This window comes from Tubulanus polymorphus, chromosome 8 (assembly GCF_964204645.1).
Source record: "Tubulanus polymorphus chromosome 8, tnTubPoly1.2, whole genome shotgun sequence".
Taxonomy (NCBI): Eukaryota; Metazoa; Nemertea; class Palaeonemertea; order Tubulaniformes; family Tubulanidae; genus Tubulanus; species Tubulanus polymorphus.
The window spans coordinates 8,527,637-8,540,077 of record NC_134032.1 but is presented as its reverse complement, the minus strand read 5'-3'; the positions used below and the strand labels follow the sequence as shown (position 1 = coordinate 8,540,077).

The window sequence follows — 12,441 nt, the reverse complement described above, 5'->3', positions numbered from 1 at the left end:
GGACCCGATCCGATGAAAATGTAGCTCATATATTTATATATACGTACGTCTATATCAAATCTGAGGTGAAAACCCGGCGGGAATTTTACCTGCACAGAAAATGGTCATCTCTCGTATTCCGAGCAGGTTTATATACAATCAGTAAAACCATTAATTATTCAGATCAACGGGCGACATTCATATACAGCTACATAGAGAAACCGATACCGAGAAAGTGCGGGGAACGCAATAGTGAGGGGAGATACGGTGAGGGGAGGGAGAGGTAGAGTGAGGCGATATTCATATACAGCTACATAGAGAAACTGATTCGGAGAGATTAAGGGGAACATCAGAGTGAGGGTAGGGAGAGGTAGAGTGAGGCGACATTCATATACAGCTACATAGAGAAACCGATACCGAGAGAGTGAGGGGAACGCAATAGTGAGGGGAGATATGGTGAGGGGAGGGAGAGGTAGAGTGAGGCGACACATACAGCTACATAGAGAAACTGATACCGAGAGAGTGAGGGGAATGCAATAGTGAGGGGAGATATGGTGAGGGGAGGGAGAGGAAGAGTGAGGCGACATTCACATAGCCTACAGCTACATAGAGAAACTGATACCGAGAGAGTGAGGGGAACGCAATAGTGAGGGGGATATGGTGAGGGGAGAGACGTAGAGTGAGGCGACACATACAGCTACATAGAGAAACTGATACCGAGAGAGTGATGGGAACGCAATAGTGAGGGGGGATATGGTGAGGGGAGGGAGACGTAGAGTGAGGCGACATTCATATAGTTACATAGGGAAACCGATACCGAGAGAGTGAGGGGAGATACAGTGAGGGGAGGGAGAGGTAGAGTGAGGCGACATTCATATACAGTTACGTAGAGAAACCGATACCGAGAGTGAGGGGAACGCAATAGCGGGGGGAGATATGGTGAGTGGAGGGAGAGGTAGAGTGAGGCGACATTCATATACAGCTACATAGAGAAACTGATACCGAGAGAGTGAGGGGAACGAAATAGTGAGGGGGGATATGGTGAGGGGAGGGAGACGTAGAGTGAGGCGACATTCATATAGTTACATAGGGAAACCGATACCGAGAGAGTGAGGGGAGATACAGTGAGGGGAGGGAGAGGTAGAGTGAGGCGACATTCATATACAGCTACATAGAGAAACTGATACCGAGAGAGTGAGGGGAACGAAATAGTGAGGGAGGTATGGTGAGGGGAGGGAGAGGTAGAGTGAGGCGACATTCACATACAGCTACATAGAGAAACCGATACCGAGAGAGTGAGGGGAGCGCGATAGTGAGGGGGGATATGTTGAGGGAGAGGTAGAGTGAGGCGACATTCATAGTTACATAGAGAAACCGATACCGAGAGAGTCTTTTTTCCGCATAGACGTACAATTTCAGGCGATGATCGATTAACCAGTGACAAGTTAAACGCACCCGACATTAAACCCAGAACATATACGGGTGAGGTCACAAACAACAACCTAACGAGCGACCATTATTTCACAACTCTTATTGCGTTTTGGTTGACTTTTTCATTGTGAAGTGTGTCAACAGGTTACACACACATACACACACGCGTGCACAACTGGTATCAAACCGCAATTTCAGCAACAACGCAGAAACGGGCAGGTTAGCTGAGCTGCTTTCAGCCCCCTGCCCCCTGTGTTTATAACAAACTGCAGGATGAATAGAGCTATTGAGCCCACAAGATCGAAATCTTATTTAATAAAACATTTTCAGACTTCGAACTCTGGCCGTGGTGATGGTTGGTACTGGGTCCGGACTCGGGCCATGAGTGTGTTCTTAAGGTGCAAGGCCGGGAGACTTCAGCATCCAGGGCAATTGTGAGACTTGTACAGGTCCTTCTAATGTTTTTGGGTGCCCTTTTTCATTTTTTGAACGAAGACAACTAGCACATTTCAATTCAAGAATGCCCCTCAGTGTGGAGTACACATACAACATTGCTTCTTCGGACATCGGCCCTTTTATGCTGTGACAAGTCCTTTAAAATTGGCCACTGGATGGGCCCCGGATCAATCTATCACAACAAACAAATATCTATGTCTTACCTCTTTTTATTACTGAATCCTATTTGATTCTATATCCCTCGTAATTGACAAATAATCCACACTGAAAAATATAATGAAGACAAATATTAGCACATCTATAATAAAAGAATGATAGGATGAATCTGAGGATTGTTTTTAGTATAAATCAGTACTTCATATACAGATAACTTAACCCTTTACAGCGCTAATCGATAACCGAAGTGCTGGAGATAATTTGAATTTTTTTTTTCTCTAAAATTCCAACGCAATGCGTTGGCTAACTGGCACGTAACCCTTTGGTGCATCTACACCACTGTACGGTGTATAGTAAGTTACAAATATTTCACTGTGAAAACTAATTGATTATATCAATACACCGTGATGCGGTGTATTAGCAATGTCCATCATCGATTTATACGCCGCACTAAAAGGGTTAATGTCATAATTCAAAGGGGTACCGTGTTAGTCGATGTACACTGTTTCGTCATCAATTTTGTGTTACATCAGCGATTATTTCGTAATTAAATAAAATTCATGACTCGTATTTTCTATTCCATGAATTTTCATCGGTTTTTAATAATGAATTTCAATGGCAATTAGCATATTCCCTGAGTGAACATGTCCTATGCTTCGTCGATGTAGGGGCTAGGTGCATTGCCAGTTAATTCAATTGAATTGCCGATTTACATGTATATTCAAATTCAAAATAACCGTAGCAAAGCGAATATTAATACCATATCATACCCGTGCTATATCACAGGGTGGCTGCTGGCAACTTTACGCCGATTTACAAACTCCCTGAGTTTTCCCTGATTTCTACATATGTTATATAAGACAAAAAATTCCATGAATCAGAGAACGATCTAGGTCGAAATGTTAGAATTCATTCATTTTTTATGAACACATATCTTAATTCCATGTGGTTTTCAGGGTTTTTCTTTTTGCAAAATTTGTCAAACTCCGTGAGTTTTTCCCCGATTTTTTCTCTAGGTTTTCAGAAATATCCTATCTATCACACCGTCAAAAAAAATTCCAAAGCTAGGCTAAAAATTGATGCCTCGTTTATCATTTCTGTTGAGCTCAAAAATCAACTCTACACTGTGCATTACTTCTTATAAATCAAAAGATCATGATCAAGCTAACAATAACAGACCTGGCAGTTATAGAAATAAACAGATAAACAAATTTGATCGCAGTTTACAAAAGTGACCCGGCCGATTAGGAGGCTTATCCTTATCGCTTAATGTTTGGCAAAACGTTTATCAATTAATTTTCGCCTTAGCTTTCTCTTTTTAAAAAGACCCGGTTCATTCGAAATTCACATACGACACCCAAGCGTTGAAACCGCGTAAATATATATATATTTAAGTCAACCCTACCGACATCAAGCACAATTAACACGTTGCCAAGCAACAACATTGGTAATTACCGCAGCCACACAGCCCGTAAAAACTGACGGCCAAAACTCTCGATGCTATACATACATAAACTACGTAAAAACAGTGGTGAATGTCCCAGCGACCTTGACCCTGACGATAACTAGCGAGCAGAAGCTATAAATCGCCCCGTCAGGCATCAATTCTCGCCGGGGAGATGATGACATGATGACAGGCTATATGTACAGCTGCAGCCATGGATGATGCTGGATGATCAACAGGCTTATCTCTGCAGCAGAGATGGAAGAGGCTCGATTCACGATATATGAACCATCTCGGATCAATAAATTTAATTTGGATTTGAATATATCGATTATTGAATTGAATTTACTAGCAACCAGTCTAGCCCCGATATATTGATGATGTAGTACACATTCCCCTCAAAAACTAATTATCAAAATTTATCCAAATGAAATTTAGAGTCATGAAGTATGTTTAATAACAAAATAAATGCCGAAATTCGTAATTATTATTTTCGAAACGCCAATATTGATGAGGTAGTGCACATGGACTCCAATGCAGAACCCCTTAAATACTTCTAGGTATCAATGCATATAAACATTATTGTAACGGCTTTTGCAACATCAATAAAGCATTCACGCCGAAATGTTAAATTTCAGGAGCAGTATTTGCCTCATCATAAAATCAAACTGACTTCTGAAATTTCAGTAAAAAAGACTTTGTTTTTTCTCCGAGAAGAACATAAGCGCTCAATGAATTCACTGATAGTTAAAGCATGTAGATTTTTTTTCTTCCGAATAAGTATTTTCAGACAGGTTTATATATCATCAGACTAGGAGAGCATACAGTACCGAGCAGACCGGTTATGAATATTTTATAGGCAAACCTAGAAAATTTCTGCCGAATACAATTCCTATTTAAACCGTATTGAATAGTGGTTCTACGTATGTTTGAACACACACACACACACGCCCGTACGACGAAGGAAGTGAGACAGACGCCTCGAGTGGCGACCGCGTTCATTTTTTAACTCGTATGAATCAAGCAGAATTTCAAAACTGGGTTCACCTTTAACATCGCGTGAATCTGGGAAAATTTTGAACCGGGTTCACCTTTAACTCGCGTGAATCAGGCAAAATTTCTTACTGGGTTCACCTTTAACTCGCACGAATCAGACAAACTAGGGGTCCAGGGACACCATGCCCACTTGGGAAGTGGTTTCAAATGCTCAACAATCTAACAATTTCAATATTCAAAGCCCCCTGGTGACCATTTACAAAAACCAATGACCTTAAAACTCACCACAATCATAGAACATGTCAGCAGCTACGATTTTGTAATTGATTGTGATAACAAAATATGCCTCGTTACCAATTTAATATGGAAATACTAAGTCATTCTACTATTCAACGCCCCCTGGTGACCATATTCAAAACCCAATGACCTCGAAACTCACCACAATCATAGAACATGTCATGAACCACAACTTTGCAATTGATCATGGTAACAAAATATGCCTAGGTACCAATATAATAAGGAAATACTAAGTTATTCTACTATTCAACGCCCCCTGGTGACCATATAGAAAAACTTATGTCCTTAAAACTCGCAACAATCATATATGATGTCATGAGCTACAACTTTCCAATTGATTGTGGTTACAAAATATTCATAGGTACGAATATAATAAAGAAATGCTAAGATATTGTATTATTCAACGCCCCCTGGTGGCCATATACGAATTCCAATTACCTTGAAACTCACCACAATCATAGAACACGTTATGAGCTACAACTTTCTAATTGATTGTGGTAGCAAAATACGCTTAGGTATCAATATAATGTGGAAAAACTTTTTCCCACTTACGAATGAGTACTGGTGACACCAAGATGGCCGCCAATTGCGTCATAATTGGCTGATGAAAAATACCTGTCTCAGGTATAAAATATCCCTTTCCAAAGAACACCCATCACAAATTGTAATGAGAAATGGCAAACCAGTAGGAAGCTACAGGACTCAGAATTCGGGCCAAAATTAACATTTTTGGGCACTAAAAAGGTCATAGGACGGCCATCTTGAGTCCGACCGACCCAATTTTTGTTATGTTGATGGGCCCTGGGGGATTCACATATATCCGAAAGATCAAGGTAATTGATCAAAGCGTCTTCAAAATTTCCCTCAAAAACTTCAAAAATGTGTAAAAAGTGCTGATTTTGGCGAACAACAATGGCTGCCAGTCGGCCATCTTGATTCTGACAGGGCCAGTTTTTGGGCTGAAGATGTGTCTAGGGTAGATACATGTGTAACCCAAATATCAAGACGTTACCTTGAAGCATCTTCAAAACTTCCCAAAATAACTGGATTCCGTCTACGGACGGACGGACGGACGGACGTACGAACGGACGGACGACGGACGAAAAGTGAACGCAATAGCCCGCTGGGACTTAAGTCCCAAGTGGGCTAAAAACTGGGTTCATCTTAAACATCGCGTGAATCAGGCAAAATTACTAACTGGGTTCACCTTTAACTCGCATGAATCAGGCAAAATTTCTTACTGGGTTCACCTTTAACTCGCATGAATCAGGCAAAATTTCTAACTGGGTTCACCTTTAACTCACACCAATCAGGCAAAAAAATGGGCTCACCTTTAACTCACATGAATCAGGCAAAAAAATGGGCTCACCTTTAACTCACATGAATCAGGCAAAATTTCGAACCAGGTTCACTTTTAATTCGCGAGAATCAGGCATAATGTTGTCTAGCCCAGAAATACAGTCGCAACTGATGTCAGGAACATGAGTTCGGCTATAGATTTGAATATACAAAAGATAAGACCTTAAATTTCGGGGAAGTACATACTCTACAACCAAACCCAACTCAGATATCAATTCGAAGTCAAAAGATCAGCATTGAGTCTGTTGTACCATCTACACACCATATCAATCATCGCGATACCTTAGGTCAAAAGATCCAAGTTGGGAGTTGTCTATAAGTGTACCGTCCAGATCTGATTTCAGAGAGTCTATTAGGCCCTACTGTACGATCCAATTCGGATCTACCCGCGCAGTACCATCCAACTCAGATATCACGTCTCTACTCAGATAAATTTGACTTATTGTATCACCCAACCCACAGACACCACTTTAAAATCGCACACATTTCCAATAATTCTAAAAAGACTCGACTCGAGCAGAGTCTAATGTACATCATCGACGCACGGATATCACTCCGGGCGCAAATTGCAGTATCAACCCCTCCGAAAATCAGCCACCGCTTTTATTCATATTTCATAATCACTGTTGTAACTCAGTATTGTTGAAGATGACTATTAGAATAACAATATAGTTGAAATGTCAAATAGACTATATACTAGCTAAAGAGGAAACATTTTTGGAATGACATTTTTTTGTTATCTTTGGGATTCTCCTTATATTACAGCCACCCCTAAAAAATTACCTAAAATGTACCTATAAAATATCAGATATAAAAGATACAAAAACGCCAAAATTAAGCTTAAATTTCTGTATTTTTGGTTCTGTATTTTTGGGGGGATCGAAAGCCTTGATACTTCAGAAGCTACGATGTCATACATTACCGGTATAACACAATGAATGCTGCCGTTCCAACATACGTAGAACACTGACCACACGCCTTAGTCTACTGCCCCTGTCTCTGCCCAGATCTATACAGTCGAATAATTTTTTCCTCCGTTAAAAAAAAAAAAAACGCTAGTATACTCGGATATATAAAACTATATTATCGAAACATACGGCAAACCATTCAGGATATTATCGACACGGATAGCAATAATATCGTATGTAGACGCTTCGGAATGTCAGTTATTTCCTGTCTAGGTTCAGCGTGTTTCACGGTGTTCAATGTTGCTTTCACATACGTTATAGGCAAACATCGTCCCGTCCTCTAAACACGGCTTTTTTCCGCATCAAAGTCCGACCACAAAAAAGCCATTTCACGAAAGTCAATTCATGTAATCTTTATCTGTCCCGTATTCGCGTATTTACTTTAGTTCATATGCTTTGATTATATATGCTGGCTGGCTAGGAATTTTATTTGCGCGTTCTATTTGCTCGAAACACGATAACGAAAAAAATTCAGATTTTCGGCGATATTGATAATACGTAGGTTCGGTTAGATGGCTGGGAATGGGAAACAAAGAATTAAAACGCCTTCATTGTCTATAAAAAGTGAAGATTTCAAATACGTGAAAGTTTACAGGATGGTCACCTTTTTTGACCTGCCGCCCCCCCCCCCGACATACCCAACATGCCCCCCCCCCAGTTGTTATCCCTGACTGGATCTGCTAAGAATCCGATCAATTAACACATTCAAATACATGTGACATAGAAAGAAACTGTTTTATTTTACGCACAGTCTAGCGATCTTAACAAATTTCCACGACTTTCCCTGAGTTTAACCTCTTTTTTTCAAACAAAATTCCCCGACTTTTGTAAAGGAATTTTCCCTGACCTTCGCATAAATGCCCTGATTTGCAGGTAAGTGGCCACCCTATGTACAAGCACCGAGATTCAAGTTATCGTGGGGAGTTAGAATCAGTTCTCTTTCCAGGAGCGCATCCAACCTGGCATTTAAGCAGTCCACCACCCCCCCCCCCATTTTTTGCCAAGACAACATTTTCACAACCTCCGGACAATCACATAAAATAAAGCACTCACCAGAATCAAACTAAGAAAAAACAAACATATCTATCTATCTATCTTAGTACACTCCGATATAAATGTTTAATAACCGCCGATCTCTATAAATCCCGACCGCGATGTTCAAACGTAGCTTTATCGAATATTCAGTACGATTATTAAAGATATCATCGGGACAATCGTTAATCCGTTGACAATTCGAACGTAGGTGAAATGTGCACAGTCTGTTGTGTTGTTATCGGTGACAGCGTCGGCGGCCATTACACACTATACGCTCGTCCGTCTGTCACCAGAGAGAGAGCAGACGTCTCCCATAATGCAACAGTATATGCGTATTATTATCTTCTGTGTGTACGCTTCAGGTCGAGGGGCGTGTGCGCGCTTGTGTGTGTGTGTACATTCACAGCTGAGTCATTATTCAATAACCGATAATAATTGGCCTTACTAGGACACGGCCGGTGAGGGAGAAGAAGGAAAAAATAAGGGCCAGATCGAACAGAGGAGAAAAGAGAAGAGATAGGACATTAGGATTAGGAATTCATTTAAACTCCAACCTTTCCGTAGTGTATGGAGGGAGACCATAAAATATAGTTTGAACCTCAGTCGTTACAGCGACTTCACGGGACCAGATAATCAGTTCGTTATAGGCCTAACCGATAGTTCGTTATTATCCGGTATGAAATTAATCAAATTATCTCACGCCGGAAAAAAATTCCATATATTCGTTATATCTGATGATTGGTTGTATCCGAGTTCGTTGTAACGAGGTTCCGCTGTACAAATATTCATGAAACAACAGAAAATAAAAACTTTCCTTAATAAAATGTTGTAAGTTCTAAGTCATTAACGAAGCGCACACCATTTTAATCCAACTTTTAACTACGTTGCGTATTGGAGGGTTGTGTATGGCTATTTCGATGAATTTAGCTAGCCTAATTGGGCTGTTGGATTTTCTACAACTATCAAGGTAACCAAAAGTATTTGAATATAGATGGTTTACGCGGGTTTCATTAAGTAAAGTACCTCACTCAAAAAAAATTTAACGTAGTTCATCGGCTAAATCGTAACAAATTGAGGGGAGAGGAGAACGCAAGGGGGTAGACAGAACGGGTAGGAGAGTGACAGGTATATCTGCTTAGCCCGCTTTAAACAGGTGTAACATAAGTCTAGAGTTTCGCCGGCAGACACTTTAAACTACAATCAGGACGCTCTCCGAACAAAGGACTGAATACGCGGAATCCTTAACTGTTTTTAGGCCAGTCGGCGAAACAGACGCTACAGGCCGGCATCCGATGATATCCCAATAACGAAAAACATTAATTGAACGAAATAAAAGCACGTAAATTCCGCTAGATTCTTTTAGATACGTGTATTTCGGGCTTCGGAGCCAATCTTTGTAAACTTCGTCTTATTAAGTAGGCCTAAACCAAAAAAGAAAAAAAACGGAATATATTTTCCAACACGTTCTTTACGATTCGAACCAATTTGTTTCAAGCTTCAAATACAATTCCGGCGAAGGTAATCGTTCAGTCAGCTAATTAAGCGATGGCCTCGAAATGAATGAAAGATTCGTTTTAAGGTAAAATTCACTTCAAATCAATAGTACTAAATAAGTCTTATATCCTATGCAAGTAGAGCAAAATCTGCCCAACATTGGTCCTAGGCCTATATGAAGGCCTATGTATTATTTGGTCCAACGAAACGATGGAACTAGCCTAACCGTGAACTGGAGGTGCTTATCTAAAACCAACCCATCGGCGGAACTGGTCCGAATTTTTTGCCTAAATTCAACTCAACTTTGAAATTGGGTACTTAACCTAAAATCTTCCTGGATATCTGGGTACTTTACCCAAAATCTGCCTAATTAAGTATTTGGGTAAGCTTACTTAACCTATAACCAGCCCAACTGTGGATTCGGGTACTCGTCTCTGACCTAGCTAGGCCTATAGGCCTATATGACCGAATGGACAATATATATATTTTAAGCTCAATACCAGAAATCCATAATTACTACCATGACTATTGAGCAAACCGTGAGTAGTAAGAGATAAACAGAGCGCTGACCTAATATCATTATTCATAATTACTCACGTATTAATGAGACCATAATTATTAATTGTTTCACTGAGTTCAGTATATGTATGCATACAACAGACACGTATAGGGGACGTTACGTAGGCCTAATCGATAACTTCTTCTATCTCTATTATAAATTACCTAAATAGGCTGTGGGGGTAGTCAGCCAGGAGACAGCTGCTCGCATTAAACCATACTATTATTCGAACCACATTCCTGACTCCTGACTTTTATTAGAGTCAACTCGTTCATTTTTGATTATTTGAAGTCAAAACAACAAAAGGCCTGAACCTATAAAGGCCAAATGTTTATATCAACATCCCCACTCTACGATTCATGTTGAAAACAATTGAATACAGATGTTTCCGTGTAACTTTTAGAAACTGATTTTCACAGATATCACTACGAACTTGGTCCGAAAAACAGGGATGCAAACTGTGACTAAGTGACACTGTTATTTCACTTTAAACATGGTTTCATGCTATGATTGATATTCAACGCTCGGACCGATGACACTCGAGTTAAACTTCGTTCTTCAAGTGCAACCGATTATAACAATCTACAATGAACTCAGTCCGAAGATTATTTTCATCCATACGAAATCAGTGGCGATTTTCAAACGCTTATCAGTTTCACTTAAAACGTGGCTTCATGCTACAATGAATCAACAAGTGAACCCACGATACTGCTGCGTAACTTTCTTCTTCGAGCGCAACTGATTTTAGCTATCTACGAAACTCGGTCTGGACGATATTTAGTATTGATACAAACTGTGAACGAGTGATGACAAATACGATTGTTTAGCTCGAAAATGGCTGAATCGAAAAAAAAAGGACTGACAATTATGGAATTATCGAATATATCCGCTGAAACAAGTTCACGGGGAGGATTAGTCTAATTACTTTACCGTTAAGTGAGTATCTGAGGTACGGAGTCGAGTGGGAATTCCAACGGCCAGACAAATAGCTCGCGAACGTTCATACATATAGCAAGAAGAATGAGCAATTCATGTAGCACGAAGAAATCAGCAATTCACGGATGGATGATAAGAGGGGTAGAGGAAACAGGAACGCCGACTCCGATGATTGAAGAAACAAATTTTCTACGTGAATGAGTCATACCGATAGCAGAGAGAGAGAGAGAGAGAGAGAGGAGAACAATATATATCAGTTATCATATCATATCTTTATGTCTATCGAATGCTGCTGAATGAAAAGATTTTTTATTCCTCAGAAAAAAAAACATCTGAGTCATTTATTCCGCAACTACTATTCTACACAGAGATCAACATTTCTCTAGCGCAATGCAGCGCCACACTTCTCGACCAAGTTCCACATTTCTGGACCCAGATAGTTCTCAGGACGGAGTTCCACATACTCCTATATACTTCCACACATTTCTGTAAACTGTTCGACACGTCTGGATCCTGTTTCCTGGGACTAATTTCAGCAGATCTATAAAATAGTCCTCACGCTTCAGAGATTAACAGCGGATACCTCAACTCCTTAACCCCGGCATCATAAAGTTGAATCGAATCTAAAGTATTTAATGATGTGTCGAAGACTAATCTGCACTGCACCTACTTAGGGGGTCAGTTGGGATTGTAATTGAGTAGATATGAAACTGGCATTGCGGTGGGCGCAGCAGTATAACAAAATTAAGCCCGTTCCAGCTAAGGTCCTATTTTGTTTGAGATTTTTTGCTATACTTTCGTAGGCTTTGTAAAGATCTGCAAATCAATTCCTAATTGATAAAATAGATTCTATACATAAAAGAAGTATTCACTTCTGTTTCTTCGTTTACTCTCCAATAGAGGTCAGTGGTCCTCCTCTAAATTTTATGTATTCTCTATGGCCAGGCATCCGCAAAACAAAGTCTATTTATTTTTTTGTATGGGATAGATTTTTGGGGATATTTTGCCTAGATTCCTTTGAACAATTTGATGTCAATACGTCCAGTGAAACTGAGCAGTCTGAAATCCATTTATATCCATTTTAAACTGAAATGAACGATTGCTAAAAATACGTCTTTTTATCGTGTTGAAGAGAAAATGTCAGTCATTTTTTGATATTACAACAATATTTTTCCGATGATTCCTAGCCAACAAACCATGATTTTTGATGATTTGAAAATGATATCTAACCGTAGGCATGGTTGCTCAGTTTAAGTGGTCGTATTAAGACCAATTCAGCTGAGGAGGTTGGCCATTTTCACAAGATTAAGTGGAAAATACCCCAACAAAAT

General features: G+C 40.0%; 1 protein-coding gene across 8 annotated transcripts in view; it reads right to left on the bottom strand.

Annotated features, from left to right (window-relative positions):
- Positions 1-12,441, bottom strand: part of LOC141910247 (neural cell adhesion molecule L1-like) — a 48,971-nt gene that overhangs the window by 36,154 nt on the left and 376 nt on the right. For 7 of the 8 annotated variants that reach the window (XM_074800975.1, XM_074800972.1, XM_074800979.1 and 4 more), the window contains exon 2: positions 2,070-2,130. The gene's annotated coding sequence lies outside the window, so the exon portion shown is untranslated. Of the gene's footprint in view, positions 1-2,069; positions 2,131-8,139; positions 8,402-12,441 lie in introns of those variants that run through there. The other variant, XM_074800971.1, reaches the window with a different exon arrangement.